This window comes from Daucus carota, chromosome 8 (genome assembly GCF_001625215.2).
Source record: "Daucus carota subsp. sativus chromosome 8, DH1 v3.0, whole genome shotgun sequence".
Taxonomy (NCBI): Eukaryota; Viridiplantae; Streptophyta; class Magnoliopsida; order Apiales; family Apiaceae; genus Daucus; species Daucus carota.
The window spans coordinates 13910199-13923996 of NC_030388.2; positions in this window are offsets into that span (position 1 = coordinate 13910199).

A 13798-nucleotide genomic window follows, 5' to 3' on the forward strand; every position below is an offset into this window, starting at 1 on the left:
GGCTATTTTCGACCGTCAAAATCTGGTCGAAATTAGCTAATTTCGACCAGAAACGGTCGAAAATAGTCATTTTCGACCGGAACTGAGATGGTCGAATATAAGCTAGTCAAATTTAAATCTTCGGTCGAAAATAAGTAATTTCGACCGGATACGGTCGAAATTAATTTCGACTAGATTCGGTCGAAATTATAATTTCGACCGCAATTCTAAAATTTGAAAATTTCAAATATTTGTCGAAAAATTTGAATTTGGCGCCCAAAAGAATAATTTCGACCGAAACTGGTCGAATTTATAAATGCTAAATTCGACCAAATCCGGTCGAATTTAATATACCACATTTTAAAAAAAATTAGCAGCAGACTGCTGCACAATGCACTGAGCAACAACACATGAAACCAACAAAGGATCTCTTCAATTCTAAGGCAACAACGGTAACATCCAGAAATACTTGTACATACAAAATCCAAGGAAATCCAAGAAGTTTAAAACAAAACATATATCAAACAAAAACTAAACTCAACTCAAACTCACAAATAACTTTGTTTGTATCTACAATAAACTTGAACATACATACAAACTTATGTACTCTGCATATGTACAAGCAACAACACTAAAGTGAATTTATTAACCTTCATTTTCCGGGGCCTCCAATTGCACCGGAAAAACCAAACACAAAAAGAAGAAAAATACAAATCCAAACAGCTCCTTGCAACCCCACCAACAGTCCCTTCTGAAAACGCCCCGATTCAAATCTCTAATTCTCTGAGACAAATCATCGAACAGGTTGCGTGCGCCACCAGAGCCGCTGATGTAGAGAGAGAGAGAGGGAGGGAGGGAGGGAGGGAGGGAGAGAGAGAGTACCCAATTTGGAAATAGGAGGCTCCATTAATTGTCGATGACTATTGGGACGGAGGGAGGGAAGCGATGGTAATCAAATTGTCATTGGATTTGAGAAAGGAATGGCATCTTTTGTAACCCTATACCCACCAGAGAAAAAGAGAGATTTTCAGGGTGAGAGATTTTGAGGTCCGGTAGTATTGGAGACTGATTATTTGATATATAGAGGACACTAAACCCTAGTTCTATTTGGGCTTACAGCTTATTGGGTTTACTTCAGTAGAGTAAATCGATCAGAAATGCTCAATTAGACTCACTTTTAAGAATTTAACTTATTTATTTATTTATTCATTATATTAAACTTTCAAACTTTGAATAGATAATAATGTAAAATTTATTAAATAATGTAAAAAATTTTATTAAAATTTTTATACATATGACTGTAAAAAATATTTATATTTCTTTTTTACTTTTCGAGAAAGTACAGATTTATTTGATGAATTTCCTAAAATATAAACAATATAAATAGTTTTATATCACGACATAACTATTTCAAATATTTAAATACTATTCCTAGATCATAATTATAATAAAAACTTATTTTACTATCACAAAAGTTGCATCTAAATGGTGTAATACACCTCGTTTAATTGTTTGAATTCTTTAAAAAGAATTAACCATGATCCGATATTAAGATGTATATATTTTAGTCATATTTCTAAATTTTCAATAAATATTAAATTTATATGATTTGAAATTCTAACAGTCAGCCAATAATTTGATTATTACATCTAAATGGTGTATACTTCTGATTTACTATATTGAATTTTTCAAAAATAATTATCGATGATCCAACCTTATAGATGTTAAGATGTATATATTCTAGTAGTATTCTTAGATTTTCAATAAATATTAAATCTATATGCCTTGAGATTTTAACAGTCAACTAATTATTTGACTATTACATATAAATGGTGTATACTCCTCGTTTAGCAGTTTGAATTTTTTGAAAATAATTATTGATGATCCAACCTTATAAATGTTAATATCAACATATTTTAGTACTATTCCGAAAATTTCAATAAGTATTAAATTTATATGATTTGAAATTTTAACAGTCAATTTATAATTTGACTCGTACATCTAAATGGTGTATACTCGTGCTTTGGTGGTTTGAATTTTTTAAAAATAATTATCGATGATCCAACCTTATAGATGTTAAGATCGATATATGTTAATCATATTCTTAAAATTTCAGCAAATACTAAATTTATATGATTTGAGATTTTAACAGTCAACTGATTATTTGACTATTACATTTAAATTGTGTATACTCGTGGTTTGGTAGTTTGAATTTTTTAAAAATAATTATCGATGATCCAACCTTACAGATGTTAAGATTGATTAATTTTGCTTTCAAAAAAAAAAAAAGATTGATTAATTTTAATCCTATTTCTAAAATTTCTAAAATTATTAAATTAATATGATTTGAGATTATAAAAGTCAACTGATAATTTGACTAGTTCTTTTACTAGTGTTTAGTCTGGAATTATCATTTGAAATTTTATGAAATAATTATCACTGATCCAATCGCAAAAAATTATTATCAATATATTTTAGTAATATTCCTAAAGTTTGATAAAATATTAATTTATTTGATATAAGATTTTAATAGTCAACTAGTATTTCTAATCCAGTTTTAGTCCATCATATCTTGTATGATTGAATAAAAAAAAATTATGGCAACACATAATAAATGATATTCTTATCTGTTTTAATTTTTATGTTGGTCTATGCAAGAATTTGTATTAAACTAGCAATATTTGTAATTTTATAAAAAAAATATAAATTCAATTATATATGGCGGATTTAATAATTTCGACCATTACTGGTCGAACTTATTATTTTCGACCAGAAGTGGTCGAACTTATTATTTTCGACCAGAAGTGGTCGAAATTATTAAATTCGACCAGATATGGTCGAAATTAGTTCAAAAATTTTTGAACAGAATTAGGCGGTAATTTTGCCGCTCAAAATTTGGGTGGGAACTTTCCCTCTTCATTTTGTGGTCAAAATAAATTCGACCAAAAGTGGTCGAAATTAATAAATTCGACCAGAATTGGTCGAAATTAATAATTTCGACCAACTAAGAAAAGGTCGAATTTATGTCTATTTTCGACCAACTAAAAGGTCGAATTTACTGGTTACGGTCGAAAATAGATTTCGGTCGAAATTAACCGGTCGAAAATAGCCGCTTTTCTTGTAGTGTAATCAGTAGCTATCCTTCTGCAGTCCTGATTTGCACAATTTCCCTTGATCTTTATCTTCCTTATTTAGTCAGATCTGCTCCTGAAAATCAGCCGCCTACAAACTCTGATCATCGTTAAACTCTGATCCAGTTGTCAGTCGCTAAACTCTGATTTCAGCTAAACTCTGATATTTGCTTCTGCACACTAAACAAGTTAGATACCTGTGACATCATCAAATATGTAACAATCTCCCCCAACTTGTGCATTAGACAGAATGAACAAGTTATATATATGTACTGATGATGTCAAAAACTATCAAAGACAAATGAATTAAATAATTAATTTACAAAATTAATACAACTTACAGAACCAGCATAACTATCTATCAAATCAACCTATATCCATAGCTTTCTTTGACAAACTGATTGATCAGATTTTCTTCCTTCAGCTTTAAGGTCTGGATCATCTGGGCTTTGATATTTCTGAGTTCTTCAGTTTCATCCCCAGTCTGATAGATAGCTGCTCTCAAGGCATTTACCTTGCTTCTCTGCATTGCTTCTCCAAGCTGAATCACCCTTGGTCTGTCTGCATCATTGTTGTAACCCAAGATTTTGGTGTTTGCAATAGTCTCCATTACAGAGCTATTCTTTTCCATACAAATTTCAGAACCATCATCTTGAGCTATCTTTGGAATGTATTCCTCATCAGACTTCACTCCATAAAATTTTCTCTTTTCATTTATAGTCCTTTTCATCAGATCAGACCATCTCTGAGTAGCTTCATTCTTGATCTCCAGCATATAGTGAAAATGTTCCAGCTCTCTCAGAGATTTCAGCAACAAATCAGCTTCTGAGATTCTGTAGACTCTGTTAGATTCCAGTAATAGAGCAATCTTCTCTTTATCTCCTGTGCCATCATGAGTATCCATAAGGATCTGCACTGACTCAACTTTATCTAGGTCCTTCTGAGTAACAGCATCTCCCACTTTCTCAGTCAGAGGGTAAGGATCTCTGAAAATGGTTGCTGAATCTGTTTGAATTTTCTCCTTCCTGTGACCTAGACCAGTTGTGTCATAAGCTTCCTTTCCTCTGGTTCCATGAGTCCTGATTCTGATGAGCATTGGACTTTCCTTGTACAGACTTGTACCAAGGCTTCCAAAGAGACTCTTTTTCTTCTGATCTTGAGTCTTTTCAGAGTTTATCTTCAGCCAGGATGCTTTATCATTTTCAATCTTATCTTCTGTTACTGAAGCTTTAACTTCAGCATTGTCATAGGTTAAAGTCATGTCAGAGATTGATCTGTCATCACCCTTTCTTCTTCTGGTTAAACTAGCTTCCTTTTCTTCTACTTGATCAGATACATCAGCAATTATGTTCACATTCTTGCTTAGCTTGATTATCCTCTGTGAAGTATTTTCTGATGCTATCTTGATCACTGATTTCTTTATCACAGGAGGAACTGAAGGAACTCCATCAACAGGTTTCTTCCCTTTGTCTATTGAATCAGACTCAGATTGAGTTTGAGACCTGGTTCTTGATCTGTTGATGTCAGTGTAGTTCACCTCACTAATTACTATTCCCTTTTGCTTTGGAATCTTCTGTTTTTGTGAGGGATCAGTAATCTGTTTTTGCTCATCAGACTTTGTCTTGCTGATCTTCTTCTTCTCAGCAGCCAGTCTTTCTTCTTCAAGTCTGATGGCTTCTATATCTACTCATGGATTTTCCTTTTCAAATATTTTCCTTGCCATAGCTTCATCAATTGCTTGCAAGGAAGGAGATTTGTAGAAAAGAGTGGTTTCTCTGCCTCTGAACTTCAGAGTTTGGCAGAACTTCTGAGACTCAGGGTCTCCACCTTCAATCAACTTGTCAGCTCCAAGAATCAGATCCTCTTTCTTCTTTTGAACCTCATAGTTCACAAGAACTATTTCTTTAGATATAACATTTGAATCTCTGACTGCTTTACTTATGCTCTGAGCTTGAGACATAACAGTCAGTTCCATAGACTTGTGTATTTGAGATTCTCTAGGTCTATCAGAGTTTGCGGCTTCCTTATTACTCCTTTCTTTTTCTTTGATTTGCAGCAACTTTGGCTGTTTGTCAGCCATCTCCCCTTTTCCTTCTTCATCACCATCTGGCCTTTTCTTTTTCATTTGCTGATCAAGTTTGCATTTGTCTTTGGATATTTTCTCCCCCTTTTTGACATCAGCAGAGGTGAGAACTTGAACCAGTTGAGCCACAGAAGTGCTCAAATCAGCCAGAGTATGCTGCATTGAAGTTTGAGTGGCCTCAATGGAAATAAGTCTGTCTTCAATAGAAGGAGGTGTAGCTCTGCACATCCTTTGATAATAAGTTAAGTTGCAGACTCTTCTTCTGGCAGGCTCAGAGGATGGAAGTGTAGGGCTTGGAACTGTAGGAGCTATGATAGGAGAGGATTCTCTGACTGGTGACAGTGCTGTAATTGGAGAATCATCCTTGACTTGTGTAGAATCTCTGACTTGATCAGAGATAAACATGTGAAGATCATGGGTCTGTACAGGAAGAGATGTAACTTCTGTTGCATCATCATCTTCATTTTCATCAGCAAAAATACTCAGAGTATGTGATGCCAGAGCTTCAGTAGCTGCATCAGAATTTGCAGCTGTAGTAATCTCCTGAGCAGGAGCTGCAACAATTTCTTCAGGTTGAAGCAGAGAGTCTTGAATCATCTGCAAGACCATATCTATCTGTGCATCTTCTAATTGACTTGGGACATCAGAAGCTTTTTCTGACACTGTAGTATTAGCTGCAAATATATTTTCATGTTGAATCAGAGATTCCTGATTCAACTTCAACCCTTCATCAGATTTTGTCACTGTTGGTTGATTATTGTGCTCAGAGAATGATTCTGACATTTGTGTATCAACTGTCATTGTGTCAAGTGGAATTGCAGAAAGAGGTTCAATCATTACTGGCTCTGCACCTGAGGGTTGATCAGAGAATTGAATCAAGGCTTGTGTGGGATCCTCTGACTGAGGTGGCTCAACAGTCAGGTCAGTGATTATGGTTGGCTTGATTTTCTTTCTTGGTTTCTTTGGTGGTGGAGGAGGTGGAGGTGTTTCATCAGAGTCAGAGTCTGCTATTTTCTGCAGAAATCTTCTTTTTCTGGGAGGTGGGGAGGGTTTGGTTGGGGATTTAGTGGACCTGAGAACCCTTTTAGGTGAAGATGTTTCAACTGGCCCTTGTTGGGAAGGACCAGAGGTTAGTGCTGGAGTAGATTTTACAACTGGCCCCTTTTGGGAAGGACCAGAGGTTGGGACTGGTTCTGGATCAACAGTAGAAGGGGAAGGCTGTGGTATATTCTCATCAGAGAATAATGGGGCATACTTATCAGGCAGAGCTACCTGATAAGTGGTATTTATACACACTTATAGGCCTTCATTTCCACTTAAATTGGTTGGTTGTACTTAAGTGTTTAGTGTCTTTTGATGTGTTTTTAGTGTTTTTCTGTGCAGGTCATGAGTTGAGGTGATGAAGTGATTTTCTATCATTTTAGGTTGTTTTTGGTGCATTATTTGCAAGAATAGAGAATTGTGGATTCATCACGACTTGGGATTTTGTGGGTACATCTTCTACAAACCCTCACGAGAGCACACTCGTCCACTAGAGCTATCTAGGGGTTTAAAGGGCTTGTTGCATGTGCTAAATGCAACCGTGATCACCTACGGAAGTGGTACTAGAGCGAGGAAGGGCATGCACGCGAGAACGAGCTAAAAAATGAAGAAACGGGCTGCCAGTGGCAGACAGTAGCGCGCCCGCGCTAGAGCTTAGCGCGCCCGCGCTAGCTACTGTCCCACTAGCGCGCCTGCGCTAGTTTAGCGCGGCCGCGCCCAGCAGAGCTGTTCCGGGCCAATTTTTGGGAGCTTTTCTGATGGATTTTAGAAGCGGTCAAGGCCCGGTTAACTTGGTCAATGTATCTAATTTCTCATGTGTAAAAACCCTAGCCTCACTTGTATCGTAGAACATCGTAATATAGTTTTATCAGTTTTTCTCTTGTAATCAAACATATTATCAGTTTTGTAGTGGATCGTTCTTCGCGAGGAAGTGACAGTTTCGAGCGAGATCGTGAACATCAATTCTGTAAGGTTGTGTTCTTATTTATTAATTCAAGCAATTGTCTTATGTTTAATTCTCGTCTTTTATTTATCATGTTTTCATTAAAACCCATGATGTCGATTAGTTCGATTATGAACTAACCGCCTTCATGGGATTCTAATGGATTTATCGATGTAGTCTAGTAACGAATATTAATTGATTGATTTTGTGACGTACGTTGATTTCTTTGCATGAGCCGTGCTTATTCTTCTTAGGAGCGTAGCTAACTTCTAAGTTGTTTGTTAATTCTTTCTGAAGCGAGAGTGGATGATTGAATTTAGAACTAAGCCATGTAAACATAGGATTATGTGAATAAAGCATAATTTGTGGTAGACTTGAACTATTTTTATCACCCTGTGTAATCACGATAGACGACTTGCTTTTAAACCTCTCTGCTTACTCTACCGCTATAGAGATATAGGGTCTGAGCTTTGTTGGTGTCCATGAGATTTCTGTCTTAATTGCGGATTTTGATTGGTATGATATGTGTGCAACGAGAGTTGGCATGTATTACTTTCGTGTTGTCTGATTAGGATCAACAGTCACATGTAAATCAGTAATGTCAATTCTAGATGAATTCGATAATGAAGATTAGAATCCCATGTGTTTTCCTATTCTGATTTTGATTAGTAAATTTAGTTATTAGTATAAAAGAACGCATCCTTGTTAATTGTCTTAGCAGTGAAAATTACTCATACATTGTTGCATAGGTGCGTATTCTTAATTCACCAGTCTCTGTGGGATCGAACTTAATATATTACTTGTGATCACGTGCGCTTGCGTGTAGATTTTTGTGAACAAGTTTTTGGCGCCGCTGCCGGGGACTCGGTGTTAATTAATTAGTTTATGTACTTGTCATCAGTGTGCATTAAAATTCACTGACTAGGATTCTATTCTCTTCTCACTTTTCTTCTTTTCTTTATTTCAGGTACTTGGGTCGCATTTATGCTAACACGTTCTAAAGCTCGTAAGGAAGCAATTGATTCATCTTCTTCTTCTGATTCTGAAGCAATGGATTATGCAAGGACAGCAGTTGGTGAGGTGTCACATGAATTTTCTCGTTTGAAAATCAATGATAATCAGGCTGACACAATTGAGCCAGCTATATCAGCCAGGGATATTCGAATTAAGCCATCAATCAATCTCAGGCTGCAGGATACTATTCAATTTGGGGGGTCTGTTCTTGAGGACCCAAACCTGCATCTAAGGAAATTCGAGGAATTCTGTATTTCATTGGACTTCAATATCGGACCTAAGGATCTGGTGAAGCTGAGACTCTTTCCATTCACGCTACGTGATGTAGCACGATCGTGGTTTCTCTCTCTCTCGGCAAGCACTACCAATAGCTGGAACAAGTTGGAGAAAATATTCTGTACCAGGTTTTACCCTCTAATTAAAGTATCAGCTATCAGAAACACCGAAAGTAAATTCTCTCAATTCTCGGGAGAATATCTTTGTTTAGCTTGGGACCGGCTCAAGAAGATTCTCGAAAATCTCAATGAAGATGGCATGCCTCCTGGAATGGCAATTCATTATTTCTACAGGGGTCTTAATGGTCAATGTAGAGCAGTGTTAGACGTGGCAGCTGGAGGAAATCTGTGGAGCAAGAGCTTCGATGATGCTTACAAACTGATAGAGAACCTGGCTGCTGCTGAGCACAGAGACCTAAAGTGGAAAATTCCAAAAGAGGAAGAATCAGAGGATGATGAAGCGGTCGAAGTCACTCAGGAACTTCAGATGACTGATTGGCAGAGAATTAGAGCTCACTCCGACTCAATTCCTAATGCATGTGGAGACACTTGTCCTCTACTTTCTACCAGTGCGAGTAGCCAATCTGTAATTCAATCACCTGCTGATTCAACATTGAATGAAGCACAATACCGAAGGATAATCCGGCGTATTGACGCGGTTGAAGAATGAATCGGTCGCTTTGCTGATATATTAACGGACTCTCTTGCTGAAGCATTCTTAGCACTAGATGTTAATGTTACTTGGAATTCGTTTGGTTATGGAACGAGGTATCCTCCACAGGATACTTCATCGGAATCGGATTAATTCTGGACTTCACGTCGAGCTAACGACGTTAAACAAGCGCTTCGTGGGAGGCAACCCGCGCATTGGAACCATGTTGTACCGTTGTAAACCTCGAAAACGCAAAAAACGAGAAAATTCGGCCCTGGGTGGCAGACACTAGCGCGCCCGCGCTAGTGTCCAGCGCGCCCGCGCTAAGTTGCTCAGCGCGCCCGCGCTGCACTTAGCGCGCCCGCGCTACTGTCTACCCAGAAGCCCGTTTTTCTCCCAAAAATATTTTATTTTCCGTTTTTAAAAGCCCACAATCCTAATTTTGCATGCCTAGCCCGAAATATATCCTCCATAACCCTAACTCAGCTCTCAAAATCCTATATAAACACAAAACCCATCTCCAATTCCTATTCTAATCCTATAAACCCTACTTATATATATACACCTCCATACACACAACCACCATCAAATCTCTCAAACTCACTACACACAACCCTCTTGCAACTCTTGATCTCTAGCCATGGCACCCAAAAGAGCCCGAAGAACACAAGGAACAAGCACCCAAGCCCCTACATCTAGCGATTCTTCCTCAATGGGTGAGGTTGAATTCACCTCCGATGGTGCACGAACCGAGTTTCAACGGCTTATGAATAAGTCGATAGTCAAGGAGAGAGGATTCCTACCCACAGCTGAAGATGGGGATCTCTTAAGCATGATTCAAGAAAGGGGATGGGAGTCTTTTTGCGAGGCTCCGGAGGCGGTTCCCTTGGCTATTATTCGCGAGTTCTATGCTAATGCCAAGGAGAATCGCGATGGTTTCACGGTGGTGCGAGGAACCCGTGTAGAGTATAGTGCGGAGGCGATCCGTAGAGTGATTGGGGGGCGTGCCAAGCGCCGTAATGAAGAAGATTGGGTTGTAGAGAGGATTGGGCGTGCCAAACGCCGGTTTGACGAGGATCCGGTTGATCTTGAGCGGTTGGTGTATGATATGTGTGTGCCGGATACTACTTGGAAGATGACGGCACCTCCTTTGCCGGCACATGTTTCTTTTCCGGCAGCCGCTTTGAACCGGTATGCGAAGGCGTGGAACGCCTTCATCTGTGCTAACATCATGCCATCTTCACATGGGGATGAGGTGACGGTGGATAGAGCTATTCTGCTCTTTGGGATTGTCTCGGGCAAGTATATTGATCTGGGACATGTTATTCATCAGGGGATTCTGAGATTCTTACTGGGAGGAACCACTGGTGCCATTCCATACGGCACAATTGTTACGAAGCTCTGTCGATCAAGCGGTGTTCGTTGGCCAGCCAACGAGCAATTACAGTTATTAGCAGCACCGATTGATCATTCGGTGATCAGCCGGATGACGGAGTGGGAAGGAGCCGTTCCTCACCCTCGAGGACTAGGTTACATATATGATGAGATGCCAGGGGGACGTCCAGGGTTCATTAGGAGGGAGCGTACTAGAGCTTCTGGAGCTGGTACTTCACAGACGGAGAGGAGCTCCGAGCCTATGGGAGATGTTCATTATCGCCGGCTAGCGAGACGGATGGACACTATGCATGACATCCACCAGAGGTTTGCTTTTGACTTGACACAGGCTCTTGGTACTGCTTTTCAGGCGCAGGGGGTCACTGTTCAGTGGCCAGTATTCGGAGCAGGGATGCAGTATCCTCCACCTGATTCACCTCCAGCAGAGTAGGGGGAGGACTCGGACTCCGAGTAGGTATGTGGGTGCTCTAGCCTTTTTACCGCTTTTAATGGGGACATTGAAAATTTTAAGTTTGGGGGTGGTAATCTAAGGAAGAGCATATTATTGTAATTTTGTTTATTATTGCATGTGTTAGTTAGTTCATGTAGTTCACGTTTATTTTATTTTTCTTTGATTATTTCTCACATTTTTTTTTTATTTTTCTCACGTTTTTTTTTATTATTTTTCTCATTTTTTGTTTTACATGTTTAGTGGTAATTGTAGTAGTTAGTATCACGAGCATTTGCATGAATTATGAAGTTAAGTCAAGTTAATTGCCTATGATGAGTTATGTGCGTAGTTCTTGATTAGTAATTTCAATTGCAATGCTAGGTTAGTACTTGGAAATTGCTTGTGTCGGAAATTGTAATTCACATATGTTCTTGAGATAGGATTCAGACGAAATCCTTGAATTCTAGGATTGAATTGAGCACCCTTCAGCTTAAGTCTGTAAATCATCTTAAGTTTGGGGGAACTGAGGAGTAGATATACCTTTCTAAAAAAAATAAAAAAATAGTAGTAAATAAAATTCACTAGAAAAATAAGTGGTAGAATTAACTAGGTTGAGCTCATTAGTACTCGAGTAATTAAGTCTGAGGGGACTTTGTGCCTAACAACCTAAAGCCCTTCGTGGTTTGGGATTGTTGACCCAACACTCGCTACATGGGTACTAGTGCATGAATCTTTAGGGATCTCAACCATTGCACGGTTAAATAAACCACTAGAATAGAGTGAATAATTGGTGTGTGAAGTCTTGTGGTGTTCGTAACGCATTTACACTGCGAAGCGCTCTGACCTTAGACCGAGCAATTAATCACCAATAAAAAGAAAAAAAAAATAGTGAATAAAATAGAAGGGTGTGGACATTCTTTGGGACCTTGGCTTTTAGTTGGACTTAAGTGACGGGGTGTTAGTTTTAAACTTTTACGATTCTTGATTGGGATTCTGTGGGAGTAGTAGTTTTTGTCTTGTCTCAATAAAAGAGCATGCTTGCACACACGGGCACTCCACACTTGTAAATAGAAGAGTAATTGACTTAGTAGCGAGAGAAGTGAAATTCGAGAAGTATTATAATTGGCAAGGCAATTACTTCATAGTTCACTCATTCATCACGTAGTTGCATTCATGCATTGCATTGTATTATTGTATAGTGTCGTTGACGCTTGAGGACAAGCATCAGTTTAAGTTTGGGGGTGTGATAAGTGGTATTTATACACACTTATAGGCCTTCATTTCCACTTAAATTGGTTGGTTGTACTTAAGTGTTTAGTGTCTTTTGATGTGTTTTTAGTGTTTTTCTGTGCAGGTCACGAGTTGAGGTGATGAAGTGATTTTCTATCATTTTAGGTTGTTTTTGGTGCATTATTTGCAAGAATAGAGAATTATGGATTCATCACGACTTGGGATTTTGTGGGTACATCTTCTACAAACCCTCACGAGAGCACACTCGTCCACTAGAGCTATCTAGGGGTTTAAAGGGCTTGTTGCATGTGCTAAATGCAACCGTGATCACCTACGGAAGTGGTACTAGAGCGAGGAAGGGCATGCACGCGAGAACGAGCTAAAAAACGAAGAAACGGGCTGCCAGTGGCAGACAGTAGCGCGCCCGCGCTAGAGCTTAGCGCGCCCGCGCTAGCTACTGTCCCACTAGCGCGCCTGCGCTAGTTTAGCGCGGCCGCGCCCAGCAGAGCTGTTCCGGGCCAATTTTTGGGAGCTTTTCTGATGGATTTTAGAAGCGGTCAAGGCCCGGTTGACTTGGTCAATGTATCTAATTTCTCATGTGTAAAAACCCTAGCCTCACTTGTATCGTAGAACATCGTAATATAGTTTTATCAGTTTTTCTCTTGTAATCAAGCATATTATCAGTTTTGTAGTGGATCGTTCTTCGCGAGGAAGTGACAGTTTCGAGCGAGATCGTGAACATCAATTCTGTAACGTTGTGTTCTTATTTATTAATTCAAGCAATTGTCTTATGTTTAATTCTCGTCTTTTATTTATCATGTTTTCATTAAAACCCATGATGTCGATTAGTTCGATTATGAACTAACCGCCTTCATGGGATTCTAATGGATTTATCGATGTAGTCTAGTAACGAATATTAATTGATTGATTTTGTGACGTACGTTGATTTCTTTGCATGAGCCGTGCTTATTCTTCTTAGGAGCGTAGCTAACTTCTAAGTTGTTTGTTAATTCTTTCTGAAGCGAGAGTGGATGATTGAATTTAGAACTAAGCCATGTAAACATAGGATTATGTGAATGAAGCATAATTTGTGGTAGACTTGAACTATTTTTATCACCCTGTGTAATCACGATAGACGACTTGCTTTTAAACCTCTCCGCTTACACTACCGCTATAGAGATATAGGGTCTGAGCTTTGTTGGTGTCCATGAGATTTCTGTCTTAATTGCGGATTTTGATTGGTATGATATGTGTGCAACGAGAGTTGGCATGTATTACTTTCGTGTTGTCTGATTAGGATCAACAGTCACATGTAAATCAGTAATGTCAATTCTAGATGAATTCGATAATGAAGATTAGAATCCCATGTGTTTTCCTATTCTGATTTTGATTAGTAAATTTAGTTATTAGTATAAAAGAACGCATCCTTGTTAATTGTCTTAGCGGTGAAAATTACTCATACATTGTTGCATAGGTGCGTATTCTTAATTCACCAGTCTCTGTGTGATCGAACTTAATATATTACTTGTGATCACGTGCGCTTGCGTGTAGATTTTTGCGAACACTACCCTTAACTTATCTTGTACAGTCACAGGAATAGCAAACACAGGCACATTTGGTTTCTT